Below are 27,641 nucleotides of genomic sequence, written 5' to 3'. Positions count from 1 at the left end.
TTACGGACAAGAGGACCGAGGACTGATTATTACCAATGGAAAAATAAAAGAGTTTCAAAAAAAGCTTGACCTTCCATTCTGACCACTCCCCCCCCCCCCCCCCTTCCCAGTTCCAGTGATGACAATTGGCGATGGCCCTGGACGACGTGAACGAAAACCCGGCAGTCCTTTGTTTTTACTCACAAGTTCGCGAAAGAATCACAGCAAAGCTTGTACCACACGATGGAAGGTTTAATACAGGTTCCGCTAGAAGCTTCCTGCAAAACTGCCAGCCAACCAAGCCTCCATTACAGCTGGTACGGATGTTTCAATGGGAGAAACTATCACACGTAGAATATTGTGACTGGTGTAGCAACCCTAGCTAGTGAGAATGGTTTTATTATGATAGTTAATACTCTTTGTAATGTACGAGGATCGTTCAAACATAACCCGGAATGTTGTTGATTCGACTGAAGTAGTGCCGTTCTGCTGGTGGGTGTAACTTCAACTTCTGCACCTTTCAGAAGGTGCTGGTGAGCGGGTAAACAGGAATTTGAACACAACAAACTTCATAATCACGGTAAGGCGGTAACATTTTCAACACAAAAATTACTAAAACATATGAAATCAGGGAGTACACACGAACAACTTGGGTTCGGCAGTTACATTAAAAAAAAAATACTAATCACATAAATAATCCGAAAATATTTCATGAAAGTTCAGAAATAAAAACTAACACTCCTAAAATACTTCAAAGAATAAGGAAGATCACCTTAACACCAACATATTGGCCACAAACTAAAAATTAATTGCTTTAGCAAATAGTTACTACAAATCTACATATGCAAGTTGCCCGATATATTCTGGAAGAATTTAAATAAAGTCTCAAGCCAGCTACTGATTTGTGATGATTTAAATCGGTCATTTTATAGTACTCACGTAGATTTGACAAGCTCTACTGCATGGAAGGTAAATCATTAATTCTTATCAAAAGGGTGAGTAAAATAATAAGATAGAAGCAAACGGGCATCCATCACAACACTCTGTCCCCTAGCGGGGTTTTTACTTAGCTACGAACAGTCAAGAAGGTGGGTTGTACTTTACGGGGAGCGCGTGCAGTTCTAAAGCGATTCCCGACACTGGGTTCGCCATGGACAGACACCATCCATCAAACAGTCCCAAACACGACACCTTGATGTACCTCGCGTCACATCTGCCCCGTCCAGCCGCGCTGTGACCACCCGCAAGAAGCTTCCAGAACACACGACAAACATCATTAATGATTCAGGCGTGTGGTCGCTGTTCGCATCACGATCGAAAACCCCCAAGTGCTTACTTGCCAGCTGAGCACGCCACAAAGTAAGTAAAGAGACAGATACATCGCTTCCACGCTCGCGGAAGTTCCTTGTTGGATAGTCCCCTGAATGGGTATGGTGGTAGGATAGACGGGTCTCTGTACACGTACCAGCCTCAGTCAATAAGACAGAAAAAACAAAAACATCAAATATGTAATAAACCCAACTCATTTATTTTATTAAAGGTGATCGTTTAATCATCATAATTATATTTAAATTCAAAGTTTCATGTTTAATATTCAGTACCTTACATTTTTAATATCATTAACATTTTTAGTATTATTATATTATAAAGTAAAAATGTGATTTTCCAATGACGAAATTTGAACCTTGTCCCTTGAGGTTATCAAGGACACGCTCTACTGCTGTGCTATTTTAAAAAAAAAATTTTAAACATCCCCTTTTTATTTACTTATTATTTCTTATAGTTTGACAATTTCGTGTAACAGATTCATTGATTGACTTCGACGCATTAGTGGCAAACGTAAACACTTGCAAATTTACACCCATGCCTTACCCGGTAATCGAAAACAGAGCCCCTTGCACCATACGTCAGTGTGCATCTAACTACCCTATCGAGTTTGTCACTACCAAGCCTGTTGAGAAATTAGGAGAGTATGTATTTTAATTAGAGACCCGGAAATTTCGCGGATTCTTCTGGCCTCAGGATAGAATTCAAAGTTATAGGTGTGCTCGACCCATGTTTACTTTCCCATTGGTTGATTTCATAGCGAGAACATTTTTATCCTTGTTATTTGGCACTACCTGATTCGCTTACTTCTCTCCTAGCTGGGCATCATTGGCTCACGGTCGTAGAGGGGCGTGTCCAAACAACTGCGTGCCAATCATGAACACAGTGTGAGAGTGTGAAGGTTTGCATTCTAGCTTGCGACTAAATAAATCCGCGAAATTTCCGGGTCTCTAATTATAATCATTGTAATGCCAGTTTTCTTAGGTATTTTAAATCTTGTGATTACTGTTTACTGTGATTATTTTAGTTTACCAAATATATTCTAGGGTAGTTTCACTATCATAAATTTCATTTGGCACATCAATACGTTTGGTATGTAACCAAATGTTTATGAAAATGACTACATATATGCGGGTTTATGTTGCCACATTTGGGTCAGCCTTTTTTTCCTCCATTTCCGTTCTGTTTTCACGAATATTACTACTACTAAATGCCGTAAACCGAGAGCTAAGATGTTTACAAATAAAAAAAAATTACCAACGAACGAATCATTTAAAGAAAAAAAGTGGTAAAATCACTGCGGACGCAGAGGAATCGAACCAGGCTTTCATTATTCGCTGGTCCCCGTGTTGGACGTTGCCGTGCCCAGTAGGATTTTCTAGGAATACTTCCGCTTCTTCCCCTTCAATCGATCCGTCATTTCTCCACTCTCATCTCATGACCGTTCATCATCCTAATGACCCCATGGCTGACAAGATAGTTTGCTGTTTTTTAAGTATTTATAACCTATATTCATATTGCTACTTTTATTTATTTGACAATATATAATAATAATTTTTCCTCAGTAGGCGAATTTGGGTTTTCCGTTTTAAGTCAAACTACCATTCAGCGGAAATATGTTGGCTATCTCTCACAGTAGTTAGTTCACTTCGTAGACCGCGACCGTGCATGGGTAGAGACCGGAAAAATTCGCGGATTCATTTCGTGATAGGCTGAAATTCAAACACGTGTACAATTCTGCTGGTCCTGCTACTGGCTCGCAGTTTAACTGGAGCTCTCGGGGCCAATGAGAGACTATCGACCAAAGAAGCGTCGAATCACAAGCTATCCAGTGGAGACGCCTCACAATTTGGTACCCAATGAACACGCGTGTTTACTTGAGAAATGCAGAGGATAATGGAGGCTATCCTAGAGGTCATTGAATCCGCGAATTTTTCCGGTCCCTATGCATGGGAAAAGCTGTGACCTCTACGCCTGGTGCTATGCAAATTACTGCGCAAGTACATACTTGAGGTAGCGCATGCACTTTCTCTCTCGCTTTCTCATCTCACTTCTTACTGTGTATCTCTCTCGCCCTATTTAACTCCGATTACCGCTCCCAACGGGACCAAGCACAATTAACTCTGTCAACTTACCTCAAGAATTTGAGAGTTGAAAAAAGGGGGGGTTGTCTGTAAAGTCGGTTTACGGACGATAATTTTACGTGATGTCATAAGAAAACATTGATGAAAAATTCGATACTTTTTAATTTTCAAATATTATTTACAGTTTTTTGCAAATTTTATTTGAATAATTTGTTTAAATATAATCAATAACAATTAGTTATAGAAATAAACTGAAATCAAATCAATGTCAATAAATTGTTAATTTGAAATGACGAATTTGGACAAATAAATCAAATTTTTTTTAAATTGCTGCTTTTAAAAAGCCCGCCTTAACCTGTTTGATATTATAGAAGATTTTCTCGCACGGTGGTTGGCCGGTTCTTGCACGCTCGGCCCAGGCGGAACGTGACAATGAGTCATGCTTTTTCGTGCGTGCAGACAGACGGCGTTCATCAATTTATGAGACGTTATCACGTCAAAAAAAATATACAAATATTCATAATAAGTAGAAAGTATTTCACTTGCATACAGTAACTACAGACACGAGAAAATTCTAAAATTATTTTGTTTTGTTGTAAAAAAATGTGCGTGGCCACCCGCCAGCCGCGTTCGAAGTGAAACTTCAGAGACAGAGGTATAAGAATGGGTGAGAATGAGTGAGAATGGGTGAGAATTGGTGAAAGTGTGAGAGTGAGCAAGTATGTGAGCGCGCAGACAAGCGAGTGTGACTCATCGAGGCTACACTCATCATGATCTTTTCACTTTGCGTTGCCCTCTGAACGTCAGTCTTTCTTTAGTGCTGCCATGTCATCATCGCCCAGACTAGACCTTGCCGGCAGTAAAGAAGCTTTATGTCAAGAACAGTAAGAAAACAACATGGCCACCGCTCGCCAACTTTGGGAAGGGTTCTGAAGACCAGAGGGTTTTAATTGGTAGGGAATTAAGATGGCCACCTGCCAACATTTATTAAGCGTGTCTGATCAAGAATGCCATATAAGAGCCATTGCCCGTTTCCATACAAGTTTCGTTCCATGGTTTCGTTTATAACTTTTTTTTTTTTTTTTTTTAAGCCGTGTTAAAATTCTAAAACGGGCGTTTCACAAACATTTTTAGATATGAAAAATTCAACACACAGTATTGTAAATGTTATAGGGACATTTATCTTTAATATCCCACTATAAAATGACGCACCTCCACCAGTCTCATAAAGGCGCATTACAGACGATATGACTGCACGCCAGTTAGGTGCCTGGCGCATACAGACGTAGAGGTGTACGATACGCGGGCCAGAGTCGCCCTTAGTGACCCCCCCCGCTTTCCGAGCTCGTGCGTCCGACCAGGCGGTTAAATGGTGAGTCCGAAATATAAACATAACTAGAGACCGGAAAAATTCGCGGGTTCAATGACCTCCAGGATAGACTCCAATATCCTCTACACACTCGGGCAAATTCCACCTGTACATGGCTGCTGACTTGTGAGTCGTCTCGACTGGGTGGCCTGTGATTCGACACTTCAATGAGTGAGGGTATCTATTTGGCCCTCAGTCCTCCAAGATTAACAGTGTACCAATGGCAGAAGCAGCACTAAGGTATAATTATTTGAATTTTAGCATAACACGAAATGAACCCGCGAATTTTTCAGGTCTCTAAACATAACCATCCTTTAAAATACCATTTTAACGCATTTCTGACATCTCTAAAAGTAATGAAAAACACTACAGTTATAACCAATTATTGAAAGACTTGAAGTGTAAAAATATTACATTATAGTAGCACTAAACTTTTTTTAATTTGTGTGTACTCATGTACGCGCGTTATTAGTTATACTTTTTTTTAATTTAAGGAACTAAGCTACCTCAAAATTCATTTTTTCGTAACAAAAATTAAAAATAATATAGTTAAGTAAAATACTGGAAATAAATATTAATTAATAATTAATATCAATTAGTATGCTATATGATTGGTATGACCCCTATTTTTTTAATGAAAGTGACTATATATGTAATTATGCTCATGCACGTGGGTACGCCATATTCTGGTGAAAATTTTGTTGCATGGTGTACGCGCATCGTAAAAATTCACTCATAATTTCCACAACGCGCCTAAAGAAGTATAATTTCCAAACCAAATGACTTTATAGTTCAGGTGCGGACTGAAGTAGATTTTTTTTTGTCATCCCTCCAAAGTTTTTAGGGGCCCCTCCCACGGGACCGCCAGTGCCGCTCGCCGCGCCATGCGCTTCAAGTGACAAGATGCGGCAACACTGCCGGCTTCCGGCGACCCTTATCTTGAAGAGCGCACACGCTGCGAAGAAGCAGGTGAGCAAGAGGGAGAGAAAAAAAGACAGGCGAGCACATACGAGGCAGTTGACGCACGAAGCAGAGCCCTTTGCTAGAGACTCACACGCAACATAGTTAAAAGAGGTTGTTTTTTTTTTTTTTTTTTTTTTTTTTTTTTTTTTTTTTTTTTTAAACATTTCAGAGGGATGGACTTTAAATTGCAGCTATTGCATTTTTTATAAACAATTTCCATAACAGTTCATTATAATATTATCCGGTCATTTTGCTTATCTGACAGTAGTTAACCTAAAAACTGATTCGATTATCAAACGATTTGACAAGTTTTCAAAATAAAAAAAAAACACTTCTGTAGAAAAAAATATATAAATCTAAGTGTTCTGCCAAAAATATGCCCAAAAACTGTGGCATGCGATGACAGACCGCTATGGAATTAGCGTTTAGAAAACCCGAGTTTGTGCCATGGTTTCAAGTACCCTCCCATAACCAAAACTAAAAAAAAATGGTTGTCTCTAAAGTCGGTTTACGGACGATAGTTTAACGTGACGTCATAACAAAACATTGATGAAATGATTGCATACTTTTATGAATAAAATTGAATCTTTTTTATTGAATTATCACTATTTTGTATGGATACAAAGAAGGAGTGAAATGAAATCTACAATTGAATTGATAAATTTACTTTTATTTGCACTCATTAATTCAAATATGTTTATTACTTTAACGAACAGATTATTTTAACTATAACTTTTAAACATGTTTGCTATTTAACTTCTTCCAATCTGTGTTATTCTGTTATGGTTAGGACGATGATAGGAAAAGTAGGACACGAATGGGAGTGTTTCAAGGATGATGTGAAGGAAAATGGCTACCCAACACCAAGATGCAGTCAAAAATAATATATTTGCGCCACGGACTCTGCAGCAATGATAGGAGGAACGGGTAGCAAAGAGCAATGAAAATGTTACATTGAAATGCATGAAAACAGAATTACGCCACGGACTCGGTCGCAATGCTAGGAGGTTCAGGTTAGAAAAGAGCAATATAAAAAGAGCGTAATGGGACAGCGAAACGGGACAATGTGCGTAACTGGACACTTTTTCGTACGTCCTGCCGGCGTTCATCAATTTATTAGACGTCACGTCAAAAAAAACATGTGATTAAAAAAATCCTTGGTAGGCTGTATTTTGGACTACAGCCACCAGTGGTTTGTTTCAAGAATTTCCATTGCACTGATTGGGAATGTTGTGTATGAAGTAAATAAAATATTTTAACAAAATTGATGTTGCTTTTTTTCCACACCAGAAAAATTGCGACACCAAGATGCGACAAACATGGCCCATCGCCCACAACCACTGCCTCAACTGACTCCATATCATTGTTAGAATCATCAGAGAGCATATCCATGTCCATTACCAAATAATTATCTGCATTTCTCATCGCTTCTCGCGAGGCAGACGGCTGAGGATCGCTCGAGTGCTTTTTTTTCCCCACTGGCTCATTTCTCCTGGCTACTTTTTGCCTCATTCGATACGTACAACACTTCTCTGCAGTTTTAACTGCTTCTGCTCGAGCGATTTCACTTGTTTTCTTTATTTTCTCCAACATAACCCAGTTTTGCTTAGACATTTTGCGATTAATGGCTCCAAAACCCAAGTCAGGTAGTAACTTTATAGTTTTTCCACTCAACTAGCACTACCCAGTGCTCACAGAAATCGGTCTCTTACTTTCGGAGTAACTGACTCAATTCAACACTCTCCACCAATGCTCAATTATCACTGCAAATGTAAACCGGGTGAGTCAACATAATGACCACGAGCAAAGTCTGCTCTACTAAAAAACATTTACTTCTACTCTGTAGTGTTCATATTTTACAAATTTTAAGCAGTGCGAATCCTCAGACAATTTCCTGTCGAAAATCCATGTCAATAAAAAACCTAAACCACGTCGCACCTAGCAACTGACCTTTGGAATTGGTTCAATTTTTTGTAAATGTTTTTAGTTTAAATTTTTTGGTAATACTTTTTAGTTGAATTTATTGTCATAAATGCATTTGCATAGCATTTTAATGAGCATTAGTACTAAACAGTTAAGAAGAAGTCATCAGAATAGGCTTCTAAACCAAAATTATTTGTTTCCAACATCATTTGCAACAACAGAAAATGTTTCAACTTTTATAGTTACAGTTTTGGGGCCATTTATTCGTAATCGATAACATTTATGGTCGTTTCCAAGATTTTTTTTTGCAGTTGGTAAAATACTACTCAAACTTGTGCCAGGGTAATTCTCCATCTTGCATTTTTTTGCAAAGGACTGTTTATACTCTCAATACTCAAGTCAATTAGAGTTTTTTGTAGAAAAGATATCGTTCTGAACTACTTCGACAAACATTTTGAGTGGAATAAGAAATTGCAATGAACGAAACATATTCAGACTGTATGTAACAGCATACAAAAGTTGAACATGTTTACCTGAAGTAGTTCAGTCTCGTGTAACCATATTCTGTTCCCATTTGCGGATGCTAAAGGTAGGGGTGGGGGACTACATCCACTCCTGGAGATCTCGCTGAAGGTATTATGTTATTTCGGATGCAAGGTGAGTAGTTACAACACTTGGGATCACAAAGGCAGTGATGCCATGTTGAGACTGATAATATAACTGTCCAAACCCCTTTTGCTGATGTAAGTTTTTGACATGGATTTCCGACAGGAATATGAGCGGTTTGTTTATGTCGAGTTGGATTTGTTACTTCGGCTGACGATACAACACCACTTAAAACTCGAAAATTGTGAAAGCTACAGAGCTGAAGAACATATATCTTAGTAGAGAAGATTTTTCTTATGGTCATTATGTATGATTCACCCGGTTCACATCTGCCCTGATGACATGAGAATTGGTGGGGAACATTGAATTGAAGTCAGTGAGAGCAGTAACTCCAAAAGTAATAGATCAATTTGATAGATCGATGGTTATGACATTAATTTTGTGCCAAACTATTTTTTTATCAACATAACTCAATATGAATTAAAATCACATCTCGTGCATTCCTAACTATTTAATTTAGTTATATCCATTTATAATAAGATTTCAATCAGTACGAGGTACCACCATGTGCGAGGTAGTGGACTGGTGTGGGAGGAGGCATACAATACATAACCCATCTTACCTTAACCACTTGCTACTTGAGGTGGGTGGAGGAGGTAGGACTGATGAGATAGTGGGGAAGGTGAGGTGCTGTCTGGCATTTATAATCTCACTAGAAAGGTGATTAGTATCAGGGTGGTTCGATTTCCCCTACTGGGCAGTTTTAGGAAAATGAATTTCTAGTGCATCAGTAATGTAATATGGTTACCATGAAATGTCAGTAGTCTTCATTATATTATAGCAAGTAGAACATTCTACAATGGATTCTTCAAGAACGAAACAGTTGATACAGTTGGCTATGGAGCAGCAGTCTTCATCTTCTGGTAAGTTATATACATTTTTTTATTATTCATTTTCATTCTGTATTTCAAAATTTTCATTACATTATTTTTTTAGGACAATTGTTTCTGTGAACAGATAATCTGTCTGATGACTCAAATTATTCTTAGACAGATGACTCGTCTACCAATGTATTATCAGTTCCTGAAGAGAAGCCATCATCAAAAAGGCCTTGTGTTTCTGAGGGAGTCAGTGATGAAACTGTGCATAATGTAACACCAGTGCAAAGCACACCTACTTCATGTCGCAAGTCAGAAACATTTGATATGGTTTGGAGCGATCCACAGGATCGTAGTCAAAAATGTACATTTACCCTTGCTCTTGAGTAAACATGGAGTAGTGCTAGTTGAGTGGAATAATTATAAAGTTAGTACCTAACTTTGGTTTGGGAGCCATTAATCGCAAAATGCCTAAGCAAAACTGGATTATGTTGGAGAAAAGAAAACAAGTGAAATCGCTCGAGCAGAAACAGTTAAAACTGCAGAGATGTGTTGTTCATATCGAATGAGGCAAAAAGTAGCCAGGAGAAATGAGCCAGTGGGGCAAAAAAAAAAAAAGCCCCGAATGAGGCGCGAAATTTGTGCTCGAGCGATTATCAGCCATCTGCCTCGCGAGAAGCGATGAGAAAAGCAGAAAATTGTTTGGTAATGGACATTGATATGCTCTCTGATGATTCTGACGATGATATGGAGTCAGTTGAGGCAGTGGTTGTAGGCGATGGGCTAAGTTTGTCGCATCTTGGTGTTGCAATTTTTTTTGGTGTGGATGCCTGACCGTCAAGTAAAACTTCATAGAATTCAAATAAAAAAAAAGAATCTTCAATTTTGTTAAAATATTTTATTTACTTCATACACAACATTCCCAATCATTCCGATGGAAATTCATGAAACAAACCACTGGTGGCTGTAGTCCAAAATACAGCCTACCCAGAATTATTGAATACAATATTATTTTCCAAATCCTCTCCCGAAATAAATGTCTGTATCCACCACTGCCTGTTTCTTCTGACAACAGTGATGGCACATTAGGAAAATAAAGATGCCCTCAGTTATTGTAAAATGTTCGGATTACCTGAAATGCACATATTTCACACTAAAATAATGGGCAATATACGGCATCCAAGCTTTCTTCCTCTCCCTGCAGAATAGACCATTTGACACCAGTGAGTGGCCCATTTTTTAAATTTTCACATGCTATTATTCTTTATAATCATTGTTTCTTGCAAATATGACAATTGCAATTATATAAATTCGCCATATGGCTCGAAATTGTAATTCTCTTAAAGTAGATGAACACCTTGAATCCAATGTTCGAGACACTTGCCTATTACTCATGTTGACCTGTAAATATTGAAACAGTTTACAATGTGCATGTGTAAACCCTTACCCTACCTATGTTTGTTCGGAAAGTTTATATAAAAGTGAAATAACATATTCTTTACATTTAATCAGGTAACTCAATATTGTCGACTTGAAAATGCTTGCTTGAGACACAATGAACTTGCACCATCTCCATTTACTGCTGGAAGGCTCCTTGGAAGTCCTCTGTTTTGAGGTTCTTCAGCTGCCTCATTGTTGCTGTTTAGATGGCACCGAAATGCTGCCCCGAAACACCATCTTGTATTTGGGAAACAAGAAAAAGTCACTTGGTGCCAAATCAGGTGAATAAGGGGGATGTTCCATCTCGGTAATCGGATTTGAAGCCAAAAATGCACACACAACTAGCGAAATGTGTGCAGGGGCATTATCACGGAGGATCCACTGCCACCCTCGGGAAAAATTGGGTCGAACCTAAGCCGGACAAGTTTTGAGGCAACTGAGAAAATCAATGTAGAAGTTTCCATTGACAGTTCGGCCTGGAGGGACGAATTCTTGGTGGACAATGCCCTGAGAATTGAAAAAAAAAATCTGCACTGTCTTGATATTCGACCTCGATTTACTTGATTTTTTTCGTCCTTGTTGCCCCAGCATGTTTCCATTCACTGCTTTGGAATTTGAACTCCACATAAAATTTGTAGAACCAAGACATCTCCTGGATAACTCTGTCGAGAAATTTACCACCTTCTTCAGCTCCTATACAGTCCTCACAGTATGCCATCTTCATGCTTTTTGTTCTTGAGACAAAAGCTTTGGAATGATTTTGTCACACTTCTTCCCTTATTCTGTTAAAATTTTATTAATGATTTTTTGTTCTGACTGCTAACCTATGGTTCTGTAGGACACAAGCACATTTTCATCATAAACAGAAGTGGAAGGGCATTCTGAATGAGAGTCGTCTTTGAAATCTTCTCTGCTTCTATAACCCTTTTCAACCACTTATTGACAATATTTTATCCATAAACTTGGTTCAGTCTAAAAAAAATTGCAGGCATTTTACATCGTAGAGATAAAATAAGTTAAAAATAAGTTAAACAAGAGAAAACTCCATGCAGATGGCATATGAATAATAGGCAAATTTGAACATGCATGTGACAACCCAAATTAATCATAGATCAGCTGGGTTCAGACTGAGTGTGATGGGACTGGCCTTGATTGGAAAGACTGATCTGGTGCCCCTCCCCAGCATCTTTAGGCATTTACAGGAAAAGAGCTTAAAGAAAAGTGCTTTCAAACGCCCAACGAACGCTAGCGCTTCGCTGTTTTTGTTTCAACTCGCGATAACCGCATGGCACGCTGGTCAACTGACGAGAAGAAGCTCTTGAGCAAGAAACACCTGCGCACTGTGGGAAGACTGGTGTTTGGACTTCATGTACGGGGAGCCTGGTTTTTTGTTAACGTCACGAATAGAAGCCATGCCGGGTCTGCTCTACAACGCAGTGTTCTGACAAGTAAGTGTTGGCCTATATGATTCTCAACCAAGCTCAACCAAGTTGAGTGTTATTGGACTAGCGGCACGGTGAAATACTGTTGGATTTTTTACGAAGTTTCGTGTAAAGCAAACTCATTAGAATAAAATATAAACAGTTAAAACTACAAACTCGAAGAATGGTTTTCCTAAAAGCACGGCAGTTGTGGCAGTAATAGTTCTGCGTACTTGTTGACTTCAAAACTTAAACTAAGTCATCATTCTAGAGAATTGTGCGACGGCTGTGGGTGCTGAGACCTGCCTCACTGAGCTTAGCCCAATTTGACTACTTACGCTCGTTGAAATAGGACGAACAGACCCAGTGCGTGGCAACTTTCGTAATATCAAGGAGGAAACCCAAAAAGATAGACTGGACGGTTTAGTTGGTCCGGAATAACAAAATTAGTACTCTGTTTATATTTTTATTTAAATATAGGTTTCTTACATTTTATTCCCATCTGTTGTAAAATTTTTGTTAGGTAACAAATTAGTTGTTTAAGTATTCTTTGTATCAGTATTATATGTTTGTACTGTTTTTCGCGAAGGCTGCAGCCCGTAAATTACCGTGAAGTTGTGTTTTTGTAAATTAACTTCAAGTCTATGTCATGCCGCAAATCTTGTGATTAAACATGCTCAGGGCAGTAATATATTATTTTATTTCTGGTATCCTGTCTGGTTTTGGTATCATAGTTTCCACGCTTTTTAGACATCATAAGCGACTGCGTACCCTGACTCATGGTCGGAGTACCTCGAGCTACGTCTCAAACTACCCAACTATAACATTTTGTTTGGTTATAAAAATATTTCCATTTCTTTAAAGAATTATTGAAAAGGGTTATTTTTTAGAGGAATTTACTGCATAAAAATGGAAAACCAGTGTGTGACAGATGTACCATGATAATAGTGGCGAATTCTTCTACATGATCATCAAAAGTACTTTCACCTCAGAAACAAAGCTGAAGTCGAAGTAGACCACTGCACAGAACATAATTCAAGTATGCTGTATTAGGGTGGAAGTTGAGCAGCACTCGGGTTACATGATTGCTGACCATTACTGTCCAGCACTATAGAATTTGATGGAGGGCTATTTCAAACAAGAGGCATGGGGTTCTCTGGGCAGGTATGTTGATCCCGCGAAAATGCCCATGCCCATAGTTCACAGCATAACACATCATCAGCAGCAGTTTGGCTGGGAGGTGTTTAAACTTCCCCATTACAGTCCTGTTCTTGCTTCCAGTAGTTATCATCCATTTCCAAACCAAAGAAATTCATGTCCAGTCAGCATTTTCGAAATGACAAGGTGCACATGGCTGTAACACACCAGTTACAATCCCATGTGGTAAACATCTTCGACACTGGAATACAAAAGCTGATACCATTGTATCACATGTATCCCGATTTTGATGGTAAATATTTTTAAAACTTGGCTCATTTGCTGTATCTGTTCAGATAAATGCGTAATTTTTTTCTTCTACTTTGAGGTTCTTGGTTAATAAACTTACTTTGTGATACCTCATTTACCTATTAAACCAGAATGGTGCACCTTAAATATACATCCACAAAATTTTCACTTCATAATAAATAAAAACAGCATATTAAATGTAGAATGTAAACATCTCCATTAGGAACAGATATATAGTGTTGTGGGATTACAAAGAGTAAGTGAAAATTCAATAATATTATTTTTAAAGCTATATGTATAAGAAAAACCAATAATTCATTTACAGTAATACTTACCTGTGCTGTTTATTTGATTTTGGTCCCAGTAAGTTTAGAAATATCCAAAAAAATTCTAGGACTTTCTTAAGAATATCTTTCATGTCATAAAATTTTACCACGGGGTCTATCTCTTACAGAGAAAGGTTTTCTATTCACCGAATGCTCATTTTCCTAAGCACAGTAAGATTGAACTTATTAGTACCTGCAGGCACATGCACAGCAAATGGCTATAGAAAGCTTTCGAGCAGTGAAAGAGATCATACAGGAAGATGGGTGGATATGTGGCTTGTAGTGGGGAGGGGCGGTGGGGGAGGGATGGTAAGGGAGGGGTGGTGAGGGAGGGGTGGAGTGGGAAGAGGGGGGAGGGGACAGGGCTTGCTGCGCAGCTGCGCTGGAGAAGTGCCAACACCAGCACAAAGGTCACCTTGAACACTGGCTCGGGTTGGAAGAGGAGAGAGTGTGATGAGGAAACGCGGGGTGGGGGGGGGGGACTACTGAAAGTAGTGGTGGAGAGAGGAGGTAGGGCGAAGGAGGAAAAAAATGTTGTTTGGAGAGGGAGAAAAACCGAAAAGGGGGAGGTAGTAGACAGAGAAAGAGCCCAAGAGTGAGAGGGTCACATCCTGGCTGCGCGCGCAGTTGCCTGATTTCTCGCTCGTTAAGTCAGTGGCATACAAATCACATTATAATTTAACTGGTTCAATTTACTTATGAAACATAAACTATAGTTACATATTCTATGGAAGAATTATAAATTAAGTGCAGACAACATGTTTAGCAACAAAAAAAAATTTTAATTTATTATATTGGTTGTATACAATTGAAAATTCTTGCTGCACATTAAAATGTGTTTATAATAAATTTACATTTTTTTTATATTTGACAAAATTAAGTTATACGAGATAAATAAAAATGCACTTCTTGGCTATAAGGGAGACTGTGAAACAAGGGTGCAAAAAAACCTGTACATACCCTGAGAGCAACTTCTCTGCCCGTCGGCAGGTCTCGTCCACACCGAGAACGCCGAAGACCGGCCCACGCTGGCAGCAGACAGCTATCGGGCTATTGCTTCCTCTCTCGCTGCCGGCTGGCGACTGAGCGCGGGAGAGGCCGTTAGCCCGGTCTCTGGGAGGGCGGCTTCTCTCTCTCTCTCACTTACTCCCCTCCCCCAACACACCCAACCCAGGATTCCAGCTCCCCTCTTCCATGTAGAGGCGACCTCGTTAACTCGCGCGCCTGCGTAGCTCTCTCTTTCTCTTTCTCTCTCTTCCCTTCCCTCCTTTTCCCTTCCCTCATTTTCCCTTCCCTCCTCTTCCCTTCTAACCCCTACCGGATGAAAGCTGGCACGCCTAGCCCTCAGGAGGAGTGGAACAGGGGAGAGGGCGGGCAGCCAAATGGAGGAGGAATGCGGTAAATCAAGCCGCCCCACCATTCCCAAGTCTTTTTTTTTTCTCTGACTCATTCCAACCCATTCTTTTGTGTGGTTTGTACAGCGTTGCCAGACCGCCTGATGGTAGCGCGTGGGGGGGAATGTTCCATCAGGTATTACCATTCCGTCGGCCTAGGTCAATTTTTTTTTTTTCTGTGAGTAGGAAGATTCTTGGAAGCATGGAGGGCGTCGCTGAGCCAGTGAGTGGGTTTGCGCAAGCACTGCCCTTTTTATTATTGACTCACCTGTAATATTAAAAATTTTTTAAAGATAAATTAACAAATATATCGTCGAAATTTAAGTTAAAAATTGACTCAATAGTGTTCTTTCAAAAAAAAATTTAAGTTTTACTTTTTTAGGCCCACAATGAAAAAATTATGAGAGTGAATTTTTACAATGTGTGCCACCATGCAACGAACATTTTACAGGATAAAAAAAATGCTAGATACAAATAAAAATTACTTCTGTGCTTTTAAACTTTATACTTTATTGATTTTGACTACTGCTCCATATAATTAGAAATATTTCTTTACTGTGAATATTAGTGATAGAAATCGTGTTTAAATTTTTCAAGTGTATTTATATAAGTCTAGTTATGTTTCCATATGCATAATTTATTTATATTTAAAATTATAAATTATTACATTATTATTTAATAAATATTTAGAATAAACATTCATCATGTTTATTGATTTTTATTATTAATTAAAATTTATCTAGATTATTTTATTTTACATGTTTATATTAATATTGAATACTGGGTGTATATTAAAATAAATTTTTAGTATTATTGAGTTTATTCTTTACCAACCGTATTTATAATATCACTCTAGTCCTTTTATTATTTTAATTCTATCAATTATTTTCATGCAAAATTTAAGTTGGTTTTTTATCACGCCAAGTGAGTATATAACTTGTAACGCGCGTACATTAAGAACATGCACATTTTTTTTTTTTTTTTTTCATGAACACCACCTCCTGGCCCAAGACCAAAACATTGTGGCCCCGCAAACGTAAATGTCCTAGAGACCCGGAAAGTCCAGCTCCACCACTGTCCATGTTTGTTCCACCTGATTGTTCCCAACTTCCTTGTTCTGTGATCTTATCTATGCAGGCTATATCTAATGATTTCTATGTCGACGAAAATAAAGAAAAAATGTCCTGTTTTTGTATGCTTCGAGGTAGTAGTGCAAGGAGCGAAGTTCGGCCTCGCATACCTAGGGGCCCTGTTTCGAAACCGGGTCTAGTCTTAACTCATTTCTGTTTTTTTTTTTGTGAAGTTGTGTGTTGTTTATAATGACCTTGCTGTCAACGAGAAGTCAAAACCCGACAAAAAATTAAAACAAAGTTATACATGTTGCAATGCCGCCTAAATTCCAAGAGGTCTCACGGCCATTTTTTTAAACTTGAATGAAAAATTAACGTTTGTGTAAGGTTTTGGGTCAGGGACGGAACCAGGGCAGGGCAAGTCAGGCAAATCACCCGAGGCCCCGCGACGGAGAAATTAAAAAAGTTGTATTATCTTTTAACTAATTTGCTGGTAAATACCTATTTAAATTCATGATTTCGTATTATAAAAAAAAACATTCAAAGATTTTTAAACCAAGTATGATGACGCGATTCTACCGGAAATGTGACCTTAAGCATTTGTAAAACTGATCTGAGGATAATTTATTTGTCAGGAAAGAATATCAAAATATCCTTAACTTAAATTAACAAAACCATCGTTGAAATTTAAGTTAAAATTTAGGTTAATAATGTTGTTTGAAAGAGATAATTTTTTTCCTGAGGACGGCCTCCATAAAATTTAAAAAAAAAGAAACCTTTTTGGCACAGTCTACAGGTATACGTACAGGCGGAGGTAGATTTCGAAGTACAGTTTCATCTAGAAACGTCCTGGAAACTTCTATAAACTTCCGTTAACAATTTAGGGACTTAATGTACATGACATCCCATATGTTGTTCAATAGACCAAAATGATTGATAAAACATTTTATCATATTCCATGCAACGAAATGTTTCTAATGTTTTTAAATCAATGCATCCAGCGTTGAATAACAAATAACGAATTTCATATTATACCTACTAAGGTAGTTATGAATTTTTTTTATTTTCAAGCACTATTTTTCTTCCCTTGCACTATAAAAATTTGCTTTGTACCAAGGTTTAAATAATATTAAGATGGTTTAAAAATATATTCGAACGTATCTGATGGTAAAGTAGTGTTAATTTTTTTCTTTCAACCCCTGTTTTTACGGCTATAGTTCGTGTCATCGGAATTTTTTTTTTCTATAAATTATAACGTTTTTGTTAGAATACTTACTAAACAAGTAATTATTTGTTTTTGTTTTTCAGCCCCTGTTATTTCTACCCCTTGCAGTAATGGTTGGTTACATAAAATTGTACTTACGACAAACATTTTAGACAATATTTAGACATTTTAAATAAATAAGAACGGATTAAAAAGTGTACATGGTATGAAGATTTTATTTATTTATTATTCCAACCCGTGTTTTTTTCTTTCAAATCCTTGTAGGAATGGTTCGTCTTAGAAATTGTTTAAGGCCAAAATTTTAGATAACTATTAGAAAATTTACAGTTAGTTATTAGAATTTTACTGGTTACCTATCTAATAATTTAGAATTTTTTTGTCCTTTAACTCCTGTTTATTTCACCCTTAGCAGATATGGTTGTATTAAAAATTGTTTTAGACAAAAGTTTTAGATAATATGTATACGGCTTACAAATAATTAGAACGGTTTTAATAGTGACCATATTAAGGGAGTTATGATTTTTTTTGTCCTTTATCACTTGCATTTTTCCACCCCTTAAAATAATTGTTGGTTGTATAAAAAATTATTTCACGTGAAAGTTGTAGATAATATTTTAAGGTTTTAAAATCAATAATAACTGATTTAATAATTACATGGTATGGAAATTATGATATTTTTTTTTCAATTATAAGTTGTTTTATTTTCAAATCCTATCAGCAATGGTTCATCTTACCAAAAGTTGTTTAAAAAATATATTTAGAGAAGAAGTTTTTATATTACTCCTACGAGTTATAAAACGTTCAAACGGAAGCGATATTCATCATACCATGGGAATTATAAAGTTTTTTATGTTTTTCAATAACCTTCCCCATTTCTACCCCTTGGGTTGGATTTTGCCCATTAACGAACTCTACCGAGATTTTCCATTACTAGATTTTATGTATCTGTTTGTATGTGATTTGTGCAAAATTACGGCAGTTATCGTGTCCATAAATATGTAAAATATATATAACATTTGAGTTGCAGCTTATATATTTTTGGTTTTGTTTACTGACATTTCTGAAATGTGTGTACGCACGGTGATTTTTTTTTTACAAATAAATTTTAAATTCAAATTTAATACATTTCTCTCAAACATCGATTTGAAAAGAAAGAAAAAAAACCTGCAAGCATTAATGACTGTCGTATGATTGGTGGGTATGTAACAGCAAGAAACCTTTTATATACCAAAAAATCATTTATTTTTGGTGGTCGTGCAAGATAAAAACCGTATGTTCACAATAACGCGATATTTTGCTGTCGCATCGCCAGCTTTGTATCGTGCATTGTATTATTGCTGTTACAACATTATTCCTGACACTTTTGTGACGTCGTTAGAGCAAACAAATTTGCTCACGCGACGGCACACGCGTAGCATCGATGGGAAAACAAAATATCGCGTCATTTTTAACATGCGGCCATCACCCACACTCGAAATATTGGTTGTCTGTAAAGTCGGTTTACGGACGATAGTTTAACGTGAAGTCATAACAAAACATTGATGAAATTATTACATACTTTTATGAATAAAATTGAATATTTTTTATTGAATTATCACTATTTTGTATGGATACAAGGAAGGAGTGAAATGAAATCTACAATTTAATTGATAAATTTACTTTTATTTGCACTCATTAATTCAAATATGTTTATTACTTTAACGAAGAGATCATTTTAACTATAACTTTTATACATGTTTGCTATTTAACTTCTTCCAATCTGTGTTATTCTGTTAAGGATATGACGATGATAGGAAAAGTAGGAAACGAATGGGAGAGTTTCAAGTTTAATGTGCCTCGAAAAAGTCAAATCGATGGTTGTTCCAATCGAGTGGAAGAGAGATAGATGCGGCGCAAGCGTACAATGAGCGTAACGGGACAATGTACGTAACGGGACACTTTTTCGTGCGTGCAGCCGGCGTTCATCGATTTATTAGACGTTGTCACGTCAAAAATATACGATTATATATAAAATATTTCCTGTCATTAAATACACACAAACATACGACAACCGTCAGCACGCGCAGGTTTTATTTTATTTTTTTTAATCGACATGTTTTAAATAAACGTGTTTTGTTAAAATTTAATATTCAATTGGAAAAATCGCCTTGCGTGAGCACATTTCAGAGAGTTTGCTAATAAATTTAGTAAAAAAAAAACCCTTAAGAATGCGCAAATAATAATAGTATTACCCGTGCACCAGTACAACCATCTTAAAAAAAAACAAATGCTGGCGTTCATTTCAGTAACGTCACGTCCGCGACGCTATGTAAATATAAAATACTAGCTGCAGTACCGGGCGTTTCCCGGAGTCGCTGTTTCTATTTGATTCATTTCAATTCTGTAATGCATGCGCACTTGCACACCGTAAACACTAACAGCCGCTAAAATAAATGAAATGCACACAATTGTTGAAACGATTCGCGCGCGAGTCTGTACAGACTCAGAAACCTTCGCGGGCATGCGCATAACAACTCACCATTGTTCTATCGCAATCGGATGAATGGTATACGAACACATACGGGACAAATTCAAGACGTGACGAACGCACCAAACGAGAGCGCGCTTCAATTCAATGCAACGCCTTTATTTGATGAAGTTCAAGTTATACTTCTTTGGCATCATTAAAAAATAGTTTTTAATTGCATACAAATAATTCTCCATGGTAGCGTTATTCTCCATGGTAGCTACCTTGTTAGAAGTCGCATTAGAAGTATAACTTCAATATAACTATTCTGACACAGTTAACTTAATCTTAATATCCTTATGCCAAGCCAGAAACTGAGTAGACCGCGAGGATAGTGGCTGTTTGCACTTGTCATGTGACATCTGTTAGCCAAAACAGTTCTAAAATTATCTCCTGGTTTACAGGCACGACTAGAAGAAGGCAGTCATTTGTAGCTGTCCTCTTGCAAGCCTCCTTATCATCTGCAATTCTCCCATCACCTGCAAGCCTCCCATATATGCAAGCCTTCCACATCTGCAAGCCTCCCACATCTGCAAGCCTCCCATCAATTGCAAGCCTCCCATCACCTGCAAGTCTCCCACATTTCCAGCGTGGTTAGTGTAACTACTAAATTTTTCTTCTAAGAATAATAGTCATTCATTGTAGTATGCAACAGATAACTGAGGGTGCAGATTAATAGCACCAATTTTTTTTTTAATTGTTAGCAATTTTTTTATACCCATATAGCTTCAAATTTTTGGTGATCAAATTCATGTTTCTGGATAGAAGCAAACCACCACAACGAGTGCAGCAAGTGTTATAATTACTATTTATACGAAATATAATATATTTTTCTGTGAAATAGTGGGAGTTTTAAGCAATGGATAATAAGCCACGTTTCAGTTGAGAACATGATAGGCTAATTTACTGAATTTATGTATTCAGAAAAAGAGGTTGCTTTGGTCCGAAGACCTCTTGAATTTTGGTAATAAATATGAATATCAGCCTTGAATGACGGCATTTTATTACACGAACTTAACTACAGGCATTGAATATATATAACTTATAGAAGTCGCGAGGGGATAGGATTTATTATTCCAATTTTCGGATCCAAAACTGAGGTAGTTGTTAGCTCCGCCGCTAGACAGCTCTTCTTTCCACAAGAGGGTACTCGTAGTTACCAGCTTCCACGCCAGAGCGCTGTAGCGTCGCTTTTTTCAAGGTCGTGCGCGTAATTCTCTGTTTCACTCTATCGAGAGGCGGTGCCTTTTGTTGAAATCCGAGCGCTTAGATATCGGCGGGCGCAACTGAATTGGAGGAGTACGGCCACCGAAAAAAAAAAAAAAAAAAAAAAAAAGTGCGGTTAAAAGATGCCAACATCAAAAATTAAGTTTTAATAATAAGAAAACTACAGAAATTTCTTAAAGCGTATCAGATTGGAATGTACAGTATAGTGTACATTCCCACTGACATTCGTGGTTCAGAATTTATAAAATGTTGTGTTAACGGAGTGGCGCATTGAGTAAAATGGCAAAACATAATTTGGAATAATTCTTGACAACGTTGAATGATTTTGGTAGCTATGAAACAACTATGGCTGCGATGACTGTTCAAACGCGTGCACGTGTTGTTATTAGTAACAGAAACTAATGGTATGATGTCATACTTTGTGGCTATGCAGTTTATAATTTTTTTAACATAAGATGAAGCATTTTTACATAATGTTTTGGTTGTTTCGTTATTCAAAATAAATAATCTTAAACGTTATATGGTGAATATTCCCAGTAGCGAATGACCACAAAAAAAATCAATTTTGCCAACATAGATCTGAAAAGTTAACGATTTACTATGTTAAGTTGCTTATAAATAAAGCACATTTCCCGGATCTCCAAAGAAAATAAGAGTGTTTGTTATAGCATTGAGTTCCCACTCTTTATATTCCTTGCTTTGAGGTTAGATACACAAGTTAAGCCCGGGCTACATTCGCAATAGCAAGCAAACAGCACAGACGCACAGAAGTTCAACATACACTATTAGATATGAGCTGCCACATTGGCAAATAGCACGCGCACAGAAAAATAGCACAGGATCGGCGCACAGAAAGTTCATTAACTTTTAACTTTTAGGTTATTTTCTGTGCGCGACCATGATGGTAGCCAATCAGCAAACAGTTTAAGTACTACTCGAGTGGGCTTATAAAAGAACAATTGTCACGAAAGTATTGGTGCTCTTGACTTGAGTAGTTTGTTATTGTTTTCAAACACGCGATAACATAAAAATGGAAGGCACATTTGATAGCTTTTTGATAGCTGTAATAGAAAGTAAAAATATTTTGTATGACAGGGGATCCGCAGGATACAAAAATGAAGAAGCAAAATTAAATGCTTGGAAGTCTGTGTCTGAATGTGTTAAAGAAGCCGGATTTGAAATAAACAGTGATATATATTTTTGAATGCTCATTGTGTTTTGTACGTAAACTTTGAAATATTTAAAATATTTCTGGGTTTAACGAAAACCGTACCACAATAACAACACACGAATCTAAACAAACGTCACGTATGCCAACTTCAGTGACCAAAATTGTGAACGGGAGTTTTACATTTAAAAAACTTTTTTGAATGCTTCCGGTATTATTTTGTGTTGTGTTGTGCGTGAATGTAGCATCAAGCTCTGTGCTATCTCTGTGCGTGTGTGCTATCTGTGTGCTGTTTGCGTGCTATTGCGAATGTATCCCGGCCTTTATGCTCGTAAAAACGATGCGCAAGTATTTTGAATACAAATATATTTTCTTTTAATAACCGAAAGGTAAATATTATTTCCATGAAATATAATACAATTCTTTAAACACAGACAACATATAAGAGCTATTTTTTGTTTATTATTCCATCTGGCGTGATAAATATTATATTTTAAAAACTGTTTGTGGATTTTTAATATAAAATAAATATTTGTTTATGACATCAATTTAAGTTGTTCAAAAAATTCACTTTGGTATGAATTAAACCAAATTCATGTTATCCAGGGCACAAAATTAGAAACTACCAAAAAAGATTATTTACATTGCTGTTTTGTGTAAATCTGTGCACGGACTTAGTAAGTGACATATTTATAATTCCTCATTTTAGCAACCCATTTTAACACAAGAGAAAAATGATTTTATATTAAAAAATTATTATTTTAAACCATTAATTAGCAGGAAACATGTATGAATAATCTATTTAAATTTGCATTTGAACAGTGAATATTATTTTACAATAATAAATATTTTTATCATCGTATATTACTGATGAAAAGTTTGTATTTCCATCTAATCAGAAGTATTATGACACAGTTAATTAAATTGCTTTACAAGTTTTTATTCACATGAAAATCATTAAAAATTGGTTGGAAAGTTATATAAATATACAAAAACAAATCATTATACATACAATTTTATTATCTTAGTGGATTTAAATTAATGGTGTCCCAGTGACTACTGCGAAGAAAAAAGTCTTGCGAAAGGTTTCCTCGTAATTGAAATTCGTCAAAAAAAACTATCTCTCATTTTTGGTGACATTTCTGACAAGTGGTACAATGAAATTTGAGACTGGCAAATGAATGTTGTGAAGCAATAAACAAAATATCACATTCGTGAACTACAAATGCATAATTGTTTTTATTTTATAATAAAAGTGTATCTAATAACCCGTGGCTTTGCTCACGTAATTTCCGGGTATTGCTGATATTCTACCATTTTAAGAAAATATGTATTAAATTTCAAATATTTTTGAAGAATTATACACAAAGAACTGTCAAGTATAGAACATATTTAATAAATAAAAATATTTTTACGACTTATTTTTAATTGGTTTAGCGTAAGTCTATTTTAACTTTTATTTAAAATTAAGTACCTACCTTATTTTCTATCTCCCGGTTTAGTGACTTTGAGAATATATTTTTCCTTGATGAAATCTTAACTCTTTTCCATCTGACGAAGAAGCCAATTAAAAAATAAACTAAGACTCGCGCACTTATTGTATGTTAAGAATGCCATCGTTTTAAATTACTGTAATTTTTTTAGTTATAGTCATGCTTAGTATAATAACATAATATGCCTTATTACGCATACATTTCAGTATTCATGAAACCAGTGCATTTTTATTTGAAATGTAGAGCAGTTACCAAATTTCTTATCTCGCATATTGATCTTTTGGTATGGCTAGTATTACTTAAACTAAATTTTTGAATTTTCACTGATGCACTGTTTTCCCTTTTCTATGTGATTTAGAAAATATAGCAATATACGTAAACCAATTAAACCAAAATCATCCTGAATTTTTATTACAGAAAAAAGTTAATTACAAAAATTTTTAATGTGCGTATTTTAATATTGAATTTATATATATCTTGCCAATACTGATTTAGTGGGTTATATAATTTTTTTTATTTTTAAAAATAATATCTACCCCTTTTACTACTTAATAGATAACGTTGAATAAGAGAAGGTTGTTTAAGGTATGTTGATTTTCCTTGCCAATATCTAAAAGTAAATTTGCACAAACGCGAAATATAGTTTAAATAAGTATTTTACTTTTAAAATAAAACCATATTTTGAACGTAACACTGACTATTGGCCCAATACAAAGTTTTAATAGCTAATTTTCACTTCACTCGGGTACAGAATCCCATCATTCAGTGATTTCCGTGGCTAGCTTCTTTTGGGATTTCATCATTCTCAAACGACGGTAAGGGAAGCTCCTCTTCAAGGTCGCCTAACGATGTTGATAAGACCTGCCGGGTAATTTGAATCGTTGGTCTGGGATTTTCGAGGGGGGGGGGGTGAAGGATGATGTCACGACTGGGCTGGTTAACCTAGTTCTGCCAAATACCGCCAGGGGCGTATACAGCCGATACCCAGCGATGAAAGCGATCGCAGCGGCGGAGCTTGGAACTACAACAATTCTTCTAAGAAACCGGACAGAAAATTTAACCTGGGCTCGCGACTTCTATACATTATATATATTCAATGCTACAGGCACCTCCGATTGCATCACTTGGTTGATCCACGGCATTATCGTCGGTTTTATTTCACGCCGCGGTGACATCATGAGTACATAATTGGTCGTTTCGCGGCGCCCTAGAACGGACCGATGAGGAAACCTGTGGGCCAGAAAACAGTATTTTATGTAAATACGATTATAATATGTTACAGCAACAGCTAATTATAAAGATGAATAAGTCATATTTAGTTTTTAATTTAGCCACTTTGAGGCAAGGCCCATAACCAGGATTTTGTGAAGGAAGATGTACAGGATATGTATTAGGCCTAAATACTTTGTTAATGGGTAAGTTTTCTGTATAATTTAACTTTAATAGAAAATGTATAGTAAAACTAAAATAACTAGGAATAGTCGACTTTTAGAACTCTAACGTTTACACATAGAAATATTAGTAATAATTTACTTGACAATAGAAAACTGGTCATTTCATATTTTAAATATTTATAATTTTGTTTAAACCAGTCAGAAATACACATATATTAATGTTATTAAATAAATAAAACACACATGTCAAGTGTGTATGAAGAAATGCTTACAGTAACACGTGTGCAAACCAGCATTAAATATACCTACACCACTTCAAGACAATAATCCTGTCGCTTTTGTGTATGAGAAATGTCAAGCTGTAATGGGGAAATATGTACATTATTTTATAGTCCCCTTATAAAATAATCTCTCTGTAACCTTCTGTAGCTAAGCTGCTATAAATTGTATTATTCTGTCTTCTATAGGTTTTTTTTTGACGTGACAACGTCTAATAAATCGATGAAAGCCGGCTGCACGCACGAAAAAGTGTCCCGTTACGCACATTGTTCCGTTACGCTGTGTCCCGTTACGCTCATTGTACGCTTGCGCCGCATCTATCTCTCTTCCACTCGACTGTTTATAAAGTGAAGTGAAAAGTTAATGTGGTTTTCATTGCTTATTACAACAACAATTTCGGCAATAAAGGTTAATTATTATTGCATTTTAAAAATCTTATTACTAGTATAATTTCAAGTATTTATTCTTTTATTATTAAAATAAAAATGATTCAATTTTATTCATAAAGTATGCAATCATTTCATCAATGTATTGTTATGACGTCACGTTAAACTATCGTCCGTAAACCGACTTTACCGACAACCAATTTTTTATTTTTTTTTTTTTAATTATTTTATATCCTGGAACGGAGGGGTCCAGACTCCATTGCTTAACGGTTTGATGCCTTTAATTCAGTGTTAACTTCACTTTTCTTGAACATCAGGGGCGAATCTTGAGACAAAGATCAAAGATCGCCTTCATGAGTGGGCGAACTGGCTCGCCACCGTTCTGAGGTTCACATTTTTTGGACTCAGGGCTGTACTGTTTGTTTTTTTGCCGGCATTCCTTTGTCTGCTGCGTGCGTCGCCCGCGCACGTCGGCGAAGCCGTCCTCGTCAGCTGCAGTGCAGTCACTGACGCTGCCCCGTGGCTTGCTGACGCTTGCTGACTCTTGCTGACTCTGTCGTTGCATCATCGTGTGGCTGCTTGATTCCCTGTTCCACGTGCGCCAGGTGTGGCCACTCGTCTGTACGAACACACACCGAAGGGGAATTTTGTCCTGTCCTTATTAACTAACAAAAGGATTTTCTTAAAATGCTTGTCTGCTGTGGTTAACTCAAAATTAGCGCAGAAACTAGTATAATTTAATGATTGTATCATGATTCGCTGCGTCACGTTCTTTACTCCAAGGTCCTTTACTTGATCGGTTGAAGCATTTATTTTTTCTCTGCTATGATTAAGAACATAATATTCCACACTATCTTCGGGACTAGTATTCTACGAGCCTCTGCACCGCGGCTTACCTGCACCTTGCGCAGGTGGCATGAGGGAAGGAGGGGGTTGGTGAGACGGGGGAACAGCTGCGCCAGCTGCCAGAAGACAAGCAGCTGCCTGCAGAGACCCCCCGCATCCCAGCTGACAGCTGACCCGCATGCCTCGCGGGGCCTGCGAGAGCTCGCCACCGGAGACGCAAACAGGTGACGTCGAGCTGAATGCCCAGGCCGCAGTGATGCCAACTCCTACAGAGTGTTACCCCTTGAGACCAACTTCAAATCCCCCCTAGATGACGATTAAAAAAAAAAAAAAACCTAAGGTTTTCGTTGTTCATCCTGTTTCAGAGCCAAAATTATTTTCTCTTGAACCTCGGTTTTCACTCTCAATGTAGATCATGCGTGTTTAAATTTCCCTATTTTTCTTCCCAATCAGAGCATAATAATTTAAAAAATTACAATAAATATCTACAATTTTATATATGTACGAATTTAATTTCGGTTTAAGGAATACGTGTTTACTAACCTTGAAGTTCCGGATCGGTCTCCCAACATTTCGTATATTTTTGCTGATATTTTTTCTTTATTTTTCCCTTTTTGGCATTCTGGAAAAGATTTGAACACGAATATTTAATTATTATTAGTAATTTTTTTAATTTTTTTTTATTCCTTGGCACCACAGAAAAACATAAACGACTTACTTTGCAATCCAATAAAACTCGCGTGCAGACAACAAACTAACGGACACAACCTCAACGTGACAACTGACAACGTGAAATCGTTGAACGTTAAAAGTAAAAACGCAAGTTGTTGTTGGTCGTAGTGCGAAATTCAGCCACCAGCGCCACTTGTGCTTTTTTCAAGATATACACTTT

General features: G+C 36.9%; 1 protein-coding gene across 1 annotated transcript in view; it reads right to left on the bottom strand.

Moving 5' to 3' along the window:
* Positions 1–14,855, bottom strand: part of LOC134532707 (uncharacterized) — a 150,273-nt gene extending 135,418 nt beyond the window's left edge. Inside the window, exon 1 of the mRNA XM_063369470.1 lies at positions 14,722–14,855. The gene's annotated coding sequence lies outside the window, so the exon portion shown is untranslated. The remainder of the gene's footprint in view (positions 1–14,721) is intronic.
* Positions 14,856–27,641: the final 12,786 nt, after the last annotated feature.

The sequence above is a fragment of the Bacillus rossius genome, chromosome 6 (genome assembly GCF_032445375.1).
Source record: "Bacillus rossius redtenbacheri isolate Brsri chromosome 6, Brsri_v3, whole genome shotgun sequence".
NCBI lineage: Eukaryota > Metazoa > Arthropoda > Insecta > Phasmatodea > Bacillidae > Bacillus > Bacillus rossius.
This window is presented reverse-complemented; position numbering and strand designations above follow the sequence as displayed.